At 42.7% G+C, this 17,451-nt stretch overlaps 1 pseudogene across 1 annotated transcript; it reads left to right on the forward strand.

Moving 5' to 3' along the window:
• The first annotated feature begins 1,528 nt into the window (after positions 1-1,528).
• Positions 1,529-14,204, forward strand: LOC114200452 (ubiquitin-ribosomal protein eL40 fusion protein pseudogene; annotated as a pseudogene). Its single transcript, XR_015769411.1, has 2 exons — positions 1,529-1,642; positions 13,590-14,204. The product of XR_015769411.1 is annotated as a ubiquitin-ribosomal protein eL40 fusion protein pseudogene (transcript).
• Positions 14,205-17,451: the final 3,247 nt, after the last annotated feature.

Raw genomic sequence — 17,451 nt, forward strand, 5'->3', positions numbered from 1 at the left:
CTGAGCGCTAGAAAGAAAAGGAACATAAAACAGTTACGTGCATTTTGAAATCTCTAGAGACCACCAAAGAGAATCTGCTTGAGGAGGTCTGATCGCCTAATGATATTATTTTTAAATCTCAGTATTTTGTGAACACTTGCGAGATAGACACTCCGTGTTTAAACAAAGGACAGTACTATATATATAACTGTTTGAAAGTGAGGGGAGACAAGCAGGATTGTTCTATGAAGGAGTCCCAAGAACTCTCTACGGGGCAGCCGGCAACAAACTGGAACCTAAGGCTCCTCCTGTGTGGGTGGCGCCTGGGCGTGCTAAACTGAGACTCTCTTCGCGGGATGAAGGGGACTCCTGTTTCTGGGAGCAGGGCAGGGGGTCCTTCCCCGCACTGCCTTACACAGCTGGCACCTAGCCTCAGCCTGCTTAGCGTCTGATGCCAGAAGTTTATTCCCCACCTCCACATTTGCCATGCCAGACCGTCCTCACGCTTGCGCAATGAAAAGGGAGAGCTGTGGCAGCGGGCGCCCGAGCTCAGCAGCCCCGCCCAAGCACCCTGTCCACAGGGTACACAGAATGTGCGGGGCCTGGGCAGCCCCTCATTCTTCTGCCCAGGGTTCCTGCCTCACTAGTGAGTCTCCTGAGGTGGACAAAAAGCTAAACTCTTCGTGAAGGTTTATTTTTTCTTTTTTTTTTAAGATTTTATTTTTTTAAGTGCTCTCTTAAAAAAGAGGGGGCTCCAACTCACAACCCCAAGATTAAGAGTCAAACGCTCTACTGACTGAGCAAGCCAGGCACCCCAGGGTTTGTTTTTTTCCAAAGACAACATTAATATATAATTTCCACCAAAAAAAAAAAATCAGAGAGCTTCTGGGTTGGTGAACAGGAGGAAGTGCTGTGAGGGTTGTCCACTGGAAACCCCATGTCCCTTTCCCCCGTACCTTGCCCTATGCATCTCTTCCATCTGGTTGTTCCTGCGTTGTATCCTTTTATAATAAAGCGGCAATCTCAAACAGATTCTTCTTATACTCAACTAACAGTTCCAGGTTATAGAAAAGCGTGGAAAACTCTCTAATTCATGGTATGAGAACACTATAACACTGAAATCCAATCTTGAAGAATATAGAAAGAAAACAGAAGGCGCTAGATGAAAAACTAGAAATAAAATAAATAACAGCAAATAAAATTCAGTAAGACATGAATAGAATCATTCACCATGACCACGTAGGAGTTAGCCAAGGAATGCAAAGACTTTTGTTTTTCAAATCATTTTATTAAAAAAATAAGTAAAATCTTACAGATTTTTAAAAAATCAAAAAATAGAAGTAGAAAGAAAATAAAGATCATCTGGAATTTTGCCACCCAAAGGGAATCACTTACTAATATAACTAAATATGAGATTGCACTACACACTGTGGTATTTCTCCCCGCACACTAGTTCACGTAACTTTAACAGACACGTGCCAAAAAGCAGCTGCCTCCTGGGTGGGGCCACGTAGTTAGGCGCCGCTTCCGGGTCACTCCGCCACGCTGAGCCTCCTCAGCGGAAAGCGTTAAGTGGAACCCGCGCCGATACTTCAACTCAGGGCAGCCACCCCTGCGATTCAGCAGCTACGTGCACACGAGGCTCGGTACACTGTCTCTGAGAGTAAGTGCCAAGTCACATCCCTCCTAGTGCAGCTGCAACTCATCAATCATTTTCACAAGCAGTGTTTTTTGAAAACCAGGTACAAGCTGACCCGCTAACATTCCACATTTATCTTAAGCTCACTACGTTGGAGGGAGCAAATACACGTTGTGTTGCTTTTGCTTTTCTTTTTTCTAAAATAGCTTTATACTGTAGGATTTATTTAAAATGTACAATTGGGGGCACCTGGGTGGCTCAGTCGGTTAAGCGTCTGCCTTTTGCTGGGGTCATGATTCCCAGGTCCTGGGATCCAACCTCGCATCGGGCTCCTAGCTCGACAGGGGGCCTGCCTCTCCCTCCCTCTCCCTCTGCCTGCCTGCCGGTCCCCCTGCTTGTGCTCTCTCTCTGTCTCTCTCTGTGTGTCAAATAAAAAAATAAAATCTTGAAAAAAAAAAATAAAATGCACAATTGACTGGCTTTTAATACATCTACAGATTTGTTTCTAATATTTATTTATTTATTTATTTATTTATTTTTAAAGACTTTATTTTTTAAGTAATCTCTACACCCAACATGGGACTTGAACTTACAACCCCGAGATCAAAAGTCTTATGCTCCACCGACTGAGCCAGCCAGGTGCCCCTTCAATGTAATTGTACATTTTTATACTTCATAAAATCTTCCCCATTTCCCCCAGACCTTCCAAATTTAGGCAATCAATAACCTACTTTGTGTGTGTAATGGATTTGCCTAATCTAGACACTTCATATAAACAGAATCATGTAATATGTGGCTTTTATGCTTGGTTTCTCTCACTTAGCATAATATTTTCGGGGTTCATCCATGGTGTAAGATACAGAGATACTTCGTTTGTTTTTATTGCCAAATAATATTCAACTGCATGGATATACCACGTTTTATATATCCATTCATCAATTGATGGGCATTTGGGTTGCTTCCACTTTTTGGCTACTAGGTACAAGGCTGCTATGAACATTTGTGTACAACTTTTTGTGTGAATAAATGTTGTCATTTCTCTCGGGGGCATATAGAGGAGTGGAATTGCTGGGTCATACAGTAACTCTGTGTTTAATTTATTGAGGAACTGCCTGTTTTCCAAAGCAGCTGCACCATTTTACATTCCTACCAGCGGGCACCTGGGTGGCTCAGTCGTTAAGCGTCTGCCTTCAGCCCAGGTCATGGTCCCAGGGTCCTGGGATCGAGCCCTGCATCGGGCTCCCTGCTCCGCAGAGAGCCTGCTTCTCCCTCTCCCACTCCCCCTGCTTGTGCTCCCTCTCTCACTGTGTCTCTTTCTGTCAAATAAATAAATAAAATCTTTAAAAATAAAAAAAACATTCCCACCAGCAATGTATATGGGTTCCAGTTTCTCCATGACCTTACCAATACTTGTTATTACCTGTCTTTTTTATTACAGCCGTTCTTGTGGGTGTGGAGTAGCATCTCATTGTGGTTTTATTTATAATTTCCTCTTCATGTACTTGTTGGTGACAGGGTTCAGAACATGCTACCTCCATTTACTTATTCATTTACCCTTTTTGTCTTATCACATTTTCCCATGTTTGTTCATTCTTCATCGAACCTAGCATAAAAGCGCTTCGGTTTAACTGCTTCATCAGGTCTTCATTTCCTTATGAAAGCACTTGTGTGACATAAAACTTATATTAAATAAATTTGTATTCTTTTCTCTTGTTAATCTGTCTTTTGTTACAGGGGCACTGGTAGAAAATCTAGAAGGGCAGAGGGAAATTTTTTTTTCTTCCCCTACATCAGCCATTTGTACATCTTTTTAAAATTAATTTATTTATTTATTCATTTTTAGAAAGGGGGAGGGGCCAAGGGGGAGGGAGAAAGAGAATCTCAAGCAGGCTCCACACCCAGCACCCATGCGGGGCTCCATCCCAGGACCCTGAGATCATGACTTGAACTGCAGTCAAATGCTTAACCAACTGAGCCACCCAGGCGCCCCTCCTTTGTCCATTTTTAAATTGGGTTTTCTTTTATTATTGAGTTGTAAATGTCCTTTATATATTCTGGATACATTCCTTTATCAGATACATGATTTCCAAAAATTTTTTCACATTCTGTGGGTTGTCTTTTGGCCGTCTTTATGGCATCATTAGCCAGCACAGAAGTTTTGATTTTGATGAAGCCTAGTTAATCTTCCATCATTTATAGTTTTGGTGTCATATCTAAGAAATTGCCTAGCTCAAGGTCACAAAGATTTAGTCCTATAATTTATTTTGAGGGTTCTTCTTTTTTTTAAAGATTTTATTTATGTATTTGACAGAGAGAAAGACAGCGAGAGAGGGAACACAAGCAGGGGGAGTGGGAGAAGGAGAAGCAGGCCTCCTGCTAAGCAGGGAGCCAGAAGCAGGGCTTGGCCATGACCTGAGCCAAAGGCAGACGCTTAACGACTGAGCCACCCAGGCGCCCCTATTCTGAGAGTTCTGCAGTGTGAGTCCTCCAGCTTTGTTCAAGACTGTTTTGGCTTTTGCAGATCCTTTGATCTTCCATCAGAATTTGAGGGTCAGCTTATCAATTTTCTACAAAGAAGTTAGCTGAGATTGGGATAGGAATTGCACTGAATCTGGAGATCACTCATACTGTTTCATAACCTGCTTTTTCCCCCCACTTACATATATTGAGAACATCTTTCCATTTCAATAAGAATGTCAAATTTTTTTCTTGTGTAATAATTCAACAGATATTTATTAAACACTTACAAGACACAAAGTGGTCTGGTTGCTGGTTATACTGAGATGAATCAGACACATATCCCATCTGTGAAAAGGAGCTTTCTACCAAGAAAGGAAAATAAGACATGAACATAAATAACTCTATTCCAAGTATGAGAGAGAGAGAAAAAGCTTCAAAAAAAAAAAAAGTCATTTACAGAAATGAGGAAGGAGGTAAAATTTCCACATAGATACAGTCATTTGGTTAGTGTAGGGTCTTTCAACCTTAGCACTATTGATATTTGGGGATTATTCTTTGTTGTGACGGGCTGTCCTGTGCATGGTAGAATGTTCAGCAGCATCCCTGGCCTGTACACCCTCGATGTTGGCAGCACTCCCCTCCCCAAGTTGTGACAATCCAAAACGTCTCTGGACATTGACAAATGTTCCTTGGGAGGCAAAACCACCCCTGGTTGAGAACCACTGAGCTAGAACTTACATAATCATTTTCAACGGTGGTATAGTACATCCATGGACATTCTATAATTTATGCAACTAATACCCTATAATTGTACATTCTTGTTGTGTTCAATTTCCCACTACTTTTTAAAAAACATAACTTTCAGAATCTATTACATCAGCTCCTTAGGATAAATAGGTACATCATGCTAGATTTTTTTACAATAAAAGTTATACATGTTAAAATTATTTTTTCAAACAACAGGCAGATAAAATTAAAAGGCGCTCTCTCTCTCTCCCAGTCCCACTCCCCAGAAATACAGTCTATGGCATAGCAATTTAAAATTTTTATATTTATTCAGAAGTGAAGTGGTAAAAGCCTCTTTGGATGCATTTTAATCATTACATACAATATTTGGTCTATTCATCTGGGGCTTTCTAAGCTATGTTTTTGAACCTGTGGGTCTTGGTCCATTAGTGAAATCAAATTAGAGAGTCATGGTTGTATTTTTTTAATGAAATAGAACAGAACCGAATAGATCAGATCAGGGAGTATTACCACATAGAATAGGCGCTGCTTGGTGAGAAACGTGGTTCAGTATCATAGAAAGACAGATGATAGGTAATGTAAAATGTACGTTACTGTGGGTTGCAGCCAAGAAAAAAATTCAAGCCACTGCTTTAAGCAATCTAAATATATATTCAACATTCCTTTCTATAATGGGAGTGAAGTGGTGGATGTGGCAAGCCTGTTTTTTCTTGACTAAAAGAGAACAATTAATATAACATAAGCAAAAATACTTAGTATTAACAGTTACTCCCCAGAAAAGTAACAACACTAATTCCCATACTAAATACTGGGTTTTTTTTAAAGATTTTATTTATTTGACAGAGAGACACACAGCGAGAGAGGGAACACAAGCAGGGGGAGTGGGAGAGGGAGAAGCAGGCTTCCCGCTGAGCAGGGAGCCCGGTACAGGGCTCGATCCCAGGACCCCGGGATCATGACCCAAGCCGAAGGCAGATGCTTAATGACTGAGCCACCCAGGCGCCCCTAGATTTGTTGTTGTTGTTTTTTAAGATTTTATTTATTTATTTGACAGAGAGAGAAATAGCGAGAGCAGGAACACAAGTAGGGGGAGTGGGAGAGGGAGAAGGAGGCTTCCCGCGGAACAGGGAGCCCGATGCAGGGCTCGATCCCAGGACCCTGGGACCATGACCTGAGCTGAAGGCAAACGCTTAACGACTGAGCCACTCAGGCGCCCCCTAAATACTGGTTTTAATGTAAATTTAGAGTCAGGGCTCCATCAACTCAAGTTTCCTTAGGAATTAAATGATTCAATAAGAATCATCTACAACGCTTTTACTTTTTTCTTTTAATATTTTATTTTTAAGTAATCTCCGCACCCAAAATGGGGCTCGAACTCACAACCACGAGATCAAGAGTCACATGCTCCACCAACTGAGCCAGCCAGGCACCCTTCTAATGCTTTTATATGTATGCAATTTAAACAGCATTGTTGTATACATTAAGAGGGGGCTGCTGATGGGGGCGCTTGGGTGGCTTAGTTGGTTAAGTGTCTGCCTTCGGCTCAGGTCATGATCCTCTGGTCCTGGGATCAGAGCCCCATGTGGTTAGTCTCCCTGCTCAGCAGGGAGCCTGCTTCTCCCTCTCCCTCTGCCACTCAGCCTGCTTGTGCTCTCTCGCTCTCTCTCAGATAAATAAATTAAAACTTTTTAAAGATTTAATTTATTTATTTGACAGAGAGAGATACAGCTAGCGAGGGAACACAAGCAGGGGGAGTGGGAGAGGGAGAAGCAGGCCTCCCGCGGAGCAGGGAGCCCAATGCAGGACTTGATCCCAGGACCCCGGGATCACGACCCGAGCTGAAGGGAGATGTTTAACGACTGAGCCACCCAGGTGCCCCAAATAAGTTAAATCTCAAAAAAAAGAGGGTTGCTGATGTTTTCCAGTCTAGTTTTCCGGTACCTCTTCATTCAGTTGAATCGTTAGACATTATAAATCAAACATTTATGACTGTCTGTAGGGAACATGGGACACGGGAGCTTATATAAATGTTGTTACTCCCTTCTGCTGGAGTGGCAGCTTATATAGCCAGGATCCTCTTGAATGTCTTTATTTCATATCAAGATAACACCACAAGGTCCCTGTGACCAATTGATTTTACATTATCATATAAATTTTTGTGTTCATGTAAGACTGAACTATTGTGATATTTAGCTACAAGGCCAGGTTAACAAAGGATTTTGCTGACATTTTAATATAACTAAGATTTCTCCCAAAAGTTAGCATATTTACCCTAACTAGTCGCCAAAGCCAAAATTGTAGCTGAACACGCAAAATGGCTTTCATACAAACATGGACAGGAAACTTAGAAACAAATAGACATAGATAGACATGGAAACAAATTTTCCCTGAAGTTCTGTTTTAAATATCACCAAAAAGACTTGATAAAGAAAACTTTACTGTGTGAGTCTATTCTTTGCCAGAACAAGCACAGCCAAGTGATGGCAGCTCTGCTGATCTATCAGTGTAATCACTGACAGCCACATGGTGGGGAGAGATGACAATCATAAAGTAAACACTCTGGGAAATGCAGGGGGTGGGGATGATAATTCATCTCTCCTTCTTTTTAAGATTTTATTTATTTATTTGACAGAGAGAAAGTACAAGCAGGGGGAGCAGGAGAGGGAGATGCAGGCTCCCCGCTCAGCAGGGAGCCTGATGAGGGGCTCCTTCCCAGGACCCTGGGGTCATGACCTGAGCCGAAGGCAGACGCTTAACCGACTGAGCCACCCAGGCGCCCCCATTCATCTCTACTTCTAAGGACAAAATTTCATTCTGAGATCTAATTCAATTCCTCACTTCTGAGATGAGGAAACCGAGACTTGCAGAGGATAAGACTTCAATCAATAGACTTTTTTTTTTGAGCCGTTTTAGGCTTACAGAACAATTGAGTGGAAATCACAGTTTCCACATAGCTCCTCCTCCCACCCATCCACAGTGTCCCATGTTAATCCACACATGTTAATCTTTACTGATTCAATTTCAAACATTAATCTTGCATTAGTGTGGTACATTTGTTCTAATTGATGAACCAACATAGGTACATTATTGTCATTAACTAAAATCCATAGTTCACGTTAGGGTTCACTCTTTGGGTTGTACATTCTTTGGCTTTTGTCAAACACATGACAACATGTATTTACCATTATGGAATCATACAAAATATTTTTGCTGCCCTCATGCACCCCAATGTTTATAGCAGCAATGTCCACAGTACCCAAAATATGGAAAAAGCCCAGATGTCCATCAACAGACAAATGGATAAAGAAGAGGTGGCATATAAATACAATGGAATGTTACCATCAAAAAGAGTGAAATCTTGCCATTTGCAATGACGTGGATGGAACTAGAGGGTATTATGCTAAGTGAAATCCCTCAGTCAGAGAAGGACAAATACCATATGATCTCACTCATATGTGGAATTTTAGAAACAAAACAGATGAACAGAGGGGAGAAGGAAAAATAAAAACAGAGAGGGAGGCAAGCTATGAGACTCTTTAAGGAACAAACAGGGTTGTTGGAGAGGTGGGTGGGGGGATGGGGTAACAGGGTGATGGGCATTAAGGAGGGCACTTGATGTAATGAGCACTCGGTGTTATATGCAACTGATGAATCACTAAATTCTACCCCTGAAACTAATGATACATTATATGTTAACTAACTTGAATTTAAATTAAAAAAAATTCGTTTTGGGGCACCTGGGTGGCTCAGTCGTTAAGCGTCTGCCTTCGGCTCAGGTCATGGTCCCGGGGTCCTGGGATCGAGCCCCACGTCGGGCTCCCTGCTCGGCAGGAAGCCTGCTTCTCCCTCCCCCTCTGCCTCCCACTCCCCATGCTTGTGCTCACTCTCTCAAATAAATAAATAAATAAATAAATAATAAATGAATAAACCTTTAAAAAAATTTTTAAATAGTTTTGCTGCCCTAAAAATTCCATGTGTTCCATCTGTTCATCCCTTCCTCCCTCCTTCTGAGCCCCTGGCATCCTTTTAGCTGTCTCCATAGTTTTTAGCCATTCTAATAGGTGTGTAGTAGTATCCCATTGTTTTAATTTGCAATTCTGTAATGACATTTGATACGGAGCAACTTTCATGTGCTTACTTGCCATCAGTATAATTTTTTGGTGAGATGTCTATTCAGATTGTTTGCCCATTTTTAAATTGGGTTGTTTTCTTATTTTTTTTTTAAAGATTTTACTTATTTGACAGAAAGAGACACAGCAAGAGAGGGAACACAAGCAGGGGGAGTGGGAGAGGGAGAAGCAGGCTTCCTGCTGAGCAGGGAGCCCCATGCGGGGCTCGATCCCAGGACCCTGGGACCATGACCTGAGTCGAAGGCAGATGCCTTAATGACTGAGCCACCCAGGCGCCCCTGTTTTCTTATTCTTGAGTTTTAAGAGGTCTTTATATATTTTGGATACTAGTCTTTTATTTGATATATATTTTGCAAATATTTTCTCCAAGTTTGTGGCTTGTTTTTTCATTCTCTTAACAGAGCAGAGCATTTTTAATTTTAATGAAGTCCAAATTATCAGGTTTTTTACCTTTCATGGATCATGCTTTGGGTATCATATCACAGAAGTCATCACCAAATCCAAAGTCACCTAGATTTTTCTCCCATGTTATCTTCTAGGAGGATTTTTTTTTCAGCATTTTCCCCAAAACTTTATTGAGGCATAATTGATAAAATTTTAAGATATTTAAAGTGTACGGTGGCACCTGGGTGGCTCAGTTGGTGAACCATCCGACTCTTGATTTCGGCTCAGGTCATGATCTCAGGGTTGTGAGACTGAGTCTCCCACCAGGCTCTGCACTCAGCGGAGTCGTTTTGGGATTCTCTCTCTCCCTCTCCTGCTGACCCTCTCTCTGCTCTCATGCATGACTGCGCTGTCTCTAAAAGAAATAAATATTTAAAAAAATAAAGTGTACAATGTGATGATTTGATATACATATACATTGTGAAAGGGTTCCCCTCGCCAAGTTAATATATCCATCACATATTTGCCTTTTTAATTTTTTTGGTGAGAACATTTAAGTTCTACTCCCTTAGCAAATTTCAATTAAACAATATAGTGTTACTAACTATAGTGACCATGTTGTACATTAGATCCTCAGACCTTATTCATCTCATTTTTGAAAGTTTGTACAATTTGACCAACTTCTCTCTATTTCTCCCACCCCCAGCTCATGGCAACTACTTTTCTACTCTGTTTCTATGAGGTCAACTTTTTTTGTTATTTCTTTTTTTTTAGATTCTACATAGAAGAGATGCCATGAGGTGTTTGTCTTTCTCTAGCATAATGACCTCCAGGTTCATCCATGTTGTTCTAAATGATGGGATTTCCTTTTCTAAGGCCGAATAATATTCCATTGTACATACATACCACAGCTTCTTTATCCATTCACCTGTCGACTGACTCTTAGATTGTTTCCATACTTTGGCTATTATGAATTATGCTACAATGAACATGGAAGTGCAAATAGCTCTTCAAGGTAACACTTTGGTTTCCTTTGGATATACACCCAGAAGTGGGATTGTCGGATCATACATATATGTTACTTCTATCAGTTTTTTGAGGAACCTCCATACTGTTTTCCATAGTGGCTGTAGCAGTTTGTATTTGCACCAACAGTGCAGAAGGGTTCCCTTTCCTCCACATCCTCACCAGCGTTTATCTCTTGTCTTTCTGATAATAGGAATCCTAACAGGTGTGAAGTGATAGCTCATTGTGGTATTGATTTGCATTTCTCCAATGATGAGTGATGTTGAGCATCTTGCAACTGATGGCCATCTGGATGTCTTCTTTTGGAAAATGTCTACTTGGGTCCTCTGCCCATTTTTTAATTCTTCTAGGAGTTTTATAGTTTCACAGTTAGGTCTATGATCTATTCTGAGGTAATTTTTGTAAAAGATGTAAGGTCCGTGTCTAGATTTCATTTTTTGCACGTGGATGTCCAGTTGTTCCAGAACTATTTGTTGAACAGACTATCCTTTATGCATTGAATTGCCTTTACTCCTTTGTCCAAGAAAAGGGTAAGACTTTTCAGCAACACATCCAGGTGTTCTTCTCATGTCAGTTCTTTTTGCTGATAAACTGACCATAGCTGTATTTAAGGGCTTTGCTCTGGAGTCAAAGATTTAGTGGTTTTTTTTAAATATTTTATTTGTTTATTTGACAGAGAGAGAGACAGTGAGAGCAGGAACACAAGCAGGGGGAGTGGGAGAGGGAGAAGCAGGCTTCCTGCTGAGCAGGGAGCCCGACGTGGGGCTCCATCCCAGGACCCCGGGATCATGACCTGAGCCGACAGCAGACACCCAACGACTGAGCCACCCAGGTGCCCCAAAGACTTAGTTTTTTAATCTAAGCTCCTTCAGTTACAAGCTGTGAGACCATGGGCAAGTTACCTCTCTGTGCCTCAGTCTCCCCAAATGTATGAGTTTGATAATAATAGGATTGATAATAACATAGGGTTATCATGAGACAAATTAGATAATATATATAAAATATCTGACATAGACTGCTCAAGAAATGTCAGCTGTTATTATGATAGTATTCTAAGTTTAACTTGCTTTCTGCCTCAGGGGCTCACCGCCAAAATATATAAAGAAGAATATGCGTATATTTTTCTTTATTCTCCACATTCCCTTCTAATTTTTATAAAATCATGTACCATTTATGTTGTTGCTGTTTTCAAAACTACATTCTCTGTAAACTCATTTTAGTGACAGAAAGCAGATCAGTGGTTGCTTTGTGGCCATAGATGGAGGAAGGGGCACAAGGAAACTTTTGGGCATGATTGAAAGGTTCTGTTTTTTTTTTTTTTTTATTGTAGTGTTGTTTCCATAGGTGCTTACATCTGTCAAAACTTATTGAATTGCATACTTTAATTTTTTTTTATTTGAGAGAGCAAATCAGAGAGAGAGAGAGAGAGAGAGAGAGAGAGAGCATGAGAGGGGGAGGGTCAGAGGGAGAAGCAGACTCCCTGCTGAGCAGGAAGCCTGATGCAGGACTTGATCCCGGGACTCCAGGATCATGACCCGAGCCGAAGGCAGTCGCCCAACCAACTGAGCCACCCAGGCACCCCTGAATTGCATACTTTAAATAGGGGCTGTTGGGGTGCGTGGGTGGCTCAGTCTGTTAAGTGTCCACCTTCAGCTCAGGTCATGATCCTGGAGTCCTGGGACCCGAGCCCTGCATCAGGCTCCCTGCTCAACTGGGACTCTGCTTCTCCCTCTCCCTCTGCCCGTCCCCTCCACTTGTGCTCTCTCTCTCGCTGATTCTCTCACTCAAATAAAGAAATAAAATCTTTAAAAAAATAAATAGGTGCTGTTTATTGTACATAAACTATACCTCAGTAAAGCTAAAGCATAACCTTTATTAAGAGACAAGCCAGGGTGCCTGGGTGGCTCAGTCGTTAAGCGTCTGCCTTCGGCTCAGGTCATCATCCCAGGGTCCCTGGTCCCCCAGCCTCGGGCTCCCTGCTCCACGGGGAAGACTGCCTCTCCCTCTCCCACTCCCCCTGCTTGTGTTCCCTCTCTCGCTATGCCTCTCTCTGTCAAATAAATAAATAAAATCTTTAAAAAAAGAGAGAGAGACAAGCCAGTAAATATAAACGTTGTCTGGGTATTGATATCAAAGAACTGATACATTTTTTTTGTACACGCAAATGTATTGCTGTTATTTTTGAATTTTTTAAAAAAGGAACTTGGGGTGCCTGGCTGCCTGGCTGGCTCAGTCAGTAAAGCATGTGACTCTTGATCTCCTGGTTGTGAGTTTGAGCCCCACGTTGAGCACAGAAATTACTTTTAAACACTCTAAGACCCCCAAAATCAACATCCTCAGTAAAAAAAAATTAAAATAATAAATGTTTTAAAAAGGGAACTCACATAAAAGATGCATATAGAAATATTTACAGATGACATGAGATGTGAAATATGCATCAAAATAATGAGGGATGGCAGGAGTGGACGGGGGGCATAGATGAAACACACTTGACCATGAGCTGATAATTATCAAAGCCCAGTGGTGTGTACATGGGGGTTCATTTCACTACTCTCTTTTCTTTCGTATTTGTTTGAAATTGTCCATAATTGAAAAGTTAAAAAAGGGGGGGCGCCTGGGTGGCTCAGTCATTAAGTATCTGCCTTCAGCTCAGGTCATGATCTCGGGGTCCTGGGATCAAGCCTGCATCAGGCTCCCTGCTCCGCGGGAAGCCTGCTTCTCTCTCTGCCCCTCCCCCTCCTCCTGCTTTCTCTCTCTCTGTCAAATAAATAAACAAAATCTTTTTAAAAAAAAGAAAGAAAGCACACATGCTGGTGGGGGGCACCTGGGTGGCGCAGTGGATTAAGCATCTGACTCTTGGTTTCAGCTCAGGTCGCGATCTCAGTGTCCTGAGTTCGAGCCCTGTAGCAAACCCCACATCAGGCTCCATGCTCAGAGCAGAGTCTGCTTTAAGTCTTTCTCTCCCTTTGCTCCTCCCCACCACACCCTCTCTCTCTAAAATAAATAAAGAAATCTTTTTAAAAAAAATCACACATGGTGGTGCCTGGGTGGCTCAGTCGGTTAAGCATCTGCCTTTGGCTCAGGTCATGATCCCAGGGTCCTGGGATCAAGCCCCGCATGGCTCCCCGCTCAGCGGGGAGTCTGCTTCTCCCTGTCCCTCTACCCCTCCCCCCAACTCACGCACTCTCTCTCTCTCTCAAATAAATAAATAAAATCTTTTTTAGCTCCTTCTCTTCAACGAGGTAGCCGAGCAGTTTGGTGGCGGCGGCCTTGCGGATTTGCGCCAGACACAGAGATGCAGCTCTTTGTGAAAACCCTGACTAGCAAGACCATCATCCTTGAGGTCGAGCCCAGTGACATTGAAAACGTCAAAGCCAAAATCCAAGACCAGAAGGGCATCCCGCCTGACGGGCAGCGTCTAGTTTTTGCGGGCAAACAGCTGGAAGACGGCCATACTCTTGTCAGACTATAATAGCCAGAAAGAGTCCACCCTGCACTTGGTGCTTCACCTCCGGGGTGGCATCATTGAGCCTTCCCTCCGCCCGCTGGCCCAGAAATACAAATGTGACAAGATGATCTGCCATAAGTGTTATGGTCGCCTGCACCCCCGCGCTATCAACTGCTGCAAGAAGTGCGACCACACCAACAACCCCAACAACCTGCGCCCCAAAAAGAAGGTCAAATAAGACCCCTCCGCCGGCTCTTCCTTTGCCCACAGGGCGGCCTCCTGCCCGAGCCCCAAGGCCCTGGGGCCTCAATATCCCTTTCATTGACTAGAAAAAAAAAATTTTTTTAAAAATCACCCATGTAGGAACTATTGTGTTTACTTCAGTTAATAAATGGACCTAGACTGAAAGTATTGCAAAGGTTTTTTTTTATTGTTACTGCACACCACTTCTAATTTTAATTTTTTTTTAAGATTTTATTTATTTATTTGACAGAGAGAGAGACAGCGAGAGCAGGAACACAAGCACGGGGAGTGGGAGAGGGAGAAGCAGGCTTCCCGCCAAGCAGGGAGCCCGAAGCGGGACTCGATCCCAGGACCCTGGGACCATGACCTGAGCTGAAGGCAGACGCTTAACTACCGAGCCACCCAGGCGCCCCAGGGTACTGGCATTGTTATAATGCACTAATCTTATTCAGATTTCCCCCAGTTTTACTTGTACTCATTTGTGTATGTTTGTGTATTAAGTACTATGCAATTTTATGACCTGTGTAGGTTTGTACATCCACCACCAGAAAGTTCCGGGTCACCTGGGTGGCTCAGTCGTTAAGCATCTGCCTTCAGCTCAGGTCATGATCCCAGGGTCCTGGGATGGAGCCCCACATAGGGCTGCCTGCTCAGCGGGAAGCCTGCTTCTCTCTCTCCCACTCCCCCTGCTTGTGTTCCCTCTCTCGCTAAATCTTAAAAAAAAAAGATACCAGAAAGTTCCAATACCACAAGCATAGGGATTCCTCAGTTTGTCCTTTTATAACCACACTCACATTCTTGAACCTCCATCCCCAATGCCTAACCCTTGGCAACTAGTAATCTCTCCTCAGTTTCTAAAATTTTGTCACTTCAAAAATGCTATATGATTGGAATCATAAAGTATGTAATCTTTTGGGTTTTTTTTTTTCACGCAACATAATTCCCTAGAGATTCATCCAAGCTTTGTATATCAATAGTTTCTTTCCTTTTATTGCTGAGTAGAATTCTATGGTATGGATGTACCATAATTTAACTATTCACCCACTGAGGGACAACTAGGCCAATTTCAGTTTTTGGTTATTACAAATAAAGCTTCCAGGAACATTCATAGATGCATTTTTCATCTAACATTTTGTTTTGCTACTAGTATAGTATTTTCCCCTTCTATTAATCTTAGAAGACTAGTAATTTTGCAAACTTTCAAATAAAATCTATTGGCTTAATCAGTCTATACTTTTGAAGCATGTGTAGTAATTTCCCTTAAGTGAGACTATAAAGTATTTTCTCAATTGTATAATGAATTTCACTGGCTTTCTCCTAGCATATTTTGAAAAGCAATTCTCAATAGGAATTTGTAAATGACCTTACAATTACAGACCTTTTGATGACTAAGATAGCTTTACATCAAAGCTGGTTTCCTCTTTGTAATAATCAAAGGGAACAATCTTGCCATGCCTCCTGCACCTCATAAATATGGATTAGGAGACAAATTTTTCAACTGATACATCCATATGCCATCACTACGGGCCGGAAAACATGTTACAGGTTTGAAATTTGGGCCCTTAGGTCTTTTGGCATAAAGTAAAATAATGATGCAATTTACATTTAGCCACAGATATACTGAAAATTTCCAATTTGCTTGGGAATTCTATTTTTTTTAAGATTTTATTTATTTATTTGACAGAGAGAGAATGAGAGATAGAGAGCATGAGAGGGAAGAGGGTCAGAGGGAGAAGCAGACTCCCTGCTGAGCAGGGAGCCCGATGCGGGACTCGATCCCGGGACTCCAGGATCATGACCTGAGCCAAAAGCAGTCACTTAACCAACTGAGCCACCCATGCGCCTGGGAATTCTATTTTCAAAAACCATTACTTATCCTTTTAAAAGCATGCTTTTGTCATGGTTATTTACCTGCCACCATCTCTTAGCCCCAAACTAACCCTTTTTTACTATGCTCTGTGGTGCCAGGGCTGGGGATTCTGCAAACTCCTTTTCCCAAGCTCCCATGCCCATGGCCTCCCTATTAGGTTCTGTCAATGGAAGGTTCTGATGGCAGATTGAAAGGAAGAAGGGACCTCTGGTTGCCAGCTTCTATCAACAGCTTCCCCCCATAGTTCCGGTCTCCAGCTTCTTTCAATCTTCCCAGCACACAACACCAGATCCCCACAGAGGCACCAACACTCACTGGCCACATCTTCCTTGGCGGTCTGACCTCGTGCTCAGTCTTTCTGCTCACAGCCCCGTGAGCAGGGGCTGTGTGGAGGGCCTCCACCAGAGGTCCAAGAGCCAGCCAGCTTGAGACCTCTCCTTCACACTCCCAGGTTCTGGTAACCCCACATCTTTCCTTTTGTTCTCCCAGCCCAGCAATGGTAACTTCTTGCAGTTACTAAGATCAGCCCTAGGGGCACAGGAAGCAATGACAAATATCTGGGTTACCTTGTCGTCCCCTCTTTCATCTAACATCGATGTACCCAATTCTCTGTATTGAATCCGCTCTATTGGAAATACTTAGCATGGCTTTGTTTTCCTGTAGCTTTTATACAGTTGCAAACAAAATGTTGCCAACTCCCCCGCACACAATATTTTAGCATCTTCTTTATTTTCTTTCCAACTATAAGGGTTGTGTTCCTTATTCAGAAGAATCTGTGGTTGAATTCAGGACTTGGAGCTGGAAGGGGATAGGGTTAGGTGACTATCAGAGATTCTGTTGTATGCAACAAATGGACTCAGGAAGGGAATCTATGGAAAGATATGATCAACTCACAGAATCAAAGGAACCAATTTGTAAAGGGTGGGAACCAGAGCCATTCCAGAGATTTAGAAAGTGGGAACCAATGGAAGGCAACTTGGGATACTTTAGCAGCATGAATCTACGGAATCCACTTTCCAGGAAGGGTGTGGCTGACTGGCCCCACTGGGGTTAACTGCCTGCCCTTTGGCTAGTCCAAGGTGAGGTATCTTTTTTTTTAAGATTTTATTTATTTCTTTGACAGAGGGAGACACAGTGAGAGAGGGAACACAAGCAGGAGGAGTGGGAGAGGGAGAAGCAGGCTCCCCGCTGAGCAGGGAGCCCGATGCAGGGCTCGATCCCAAGACCCCGGGATCATGACCTGAGCCGAAGGCAGACACTTAACGACTGAGCTGCCCAGGCGCCCCGGTGGGGTATCTTTTGTTTGTTTGTTCATTTAAAGATTTTTTTAAAGATTTTATGTATTTATTTGACAGAGAGAGAGAGAGGGGGAACACAAGCAGGGGGAGTGGGAGAGGGAGAAGTAGGCTCTCAGCTGAGCAGGGAGCCCAATGCGGGGCTCGATCCCAGGACCCTGGGATCATGACTTGAGCCAAAGGCAGATGCTCAATGACTGAACCACCCAGGCGCCCCTCATTTAAAGATT

Source organism: Eumetopias jubatus, unplaced genomic scaffold, assembly GCF_037043125.1.
Source record: "Eumetopias jubatus isolate StellerSeaLion01/CBP00866 unplaced genomic scaffold, mEumJub1_p1.0 scaffold_11, whole genome shotgun sequence".
Lineage (NCBI taxonomy): Eukaryota > Metazoa > Chordata > Mammalia > Carnivora > Otariidae > Eumetopias > Eumetopias jubatus.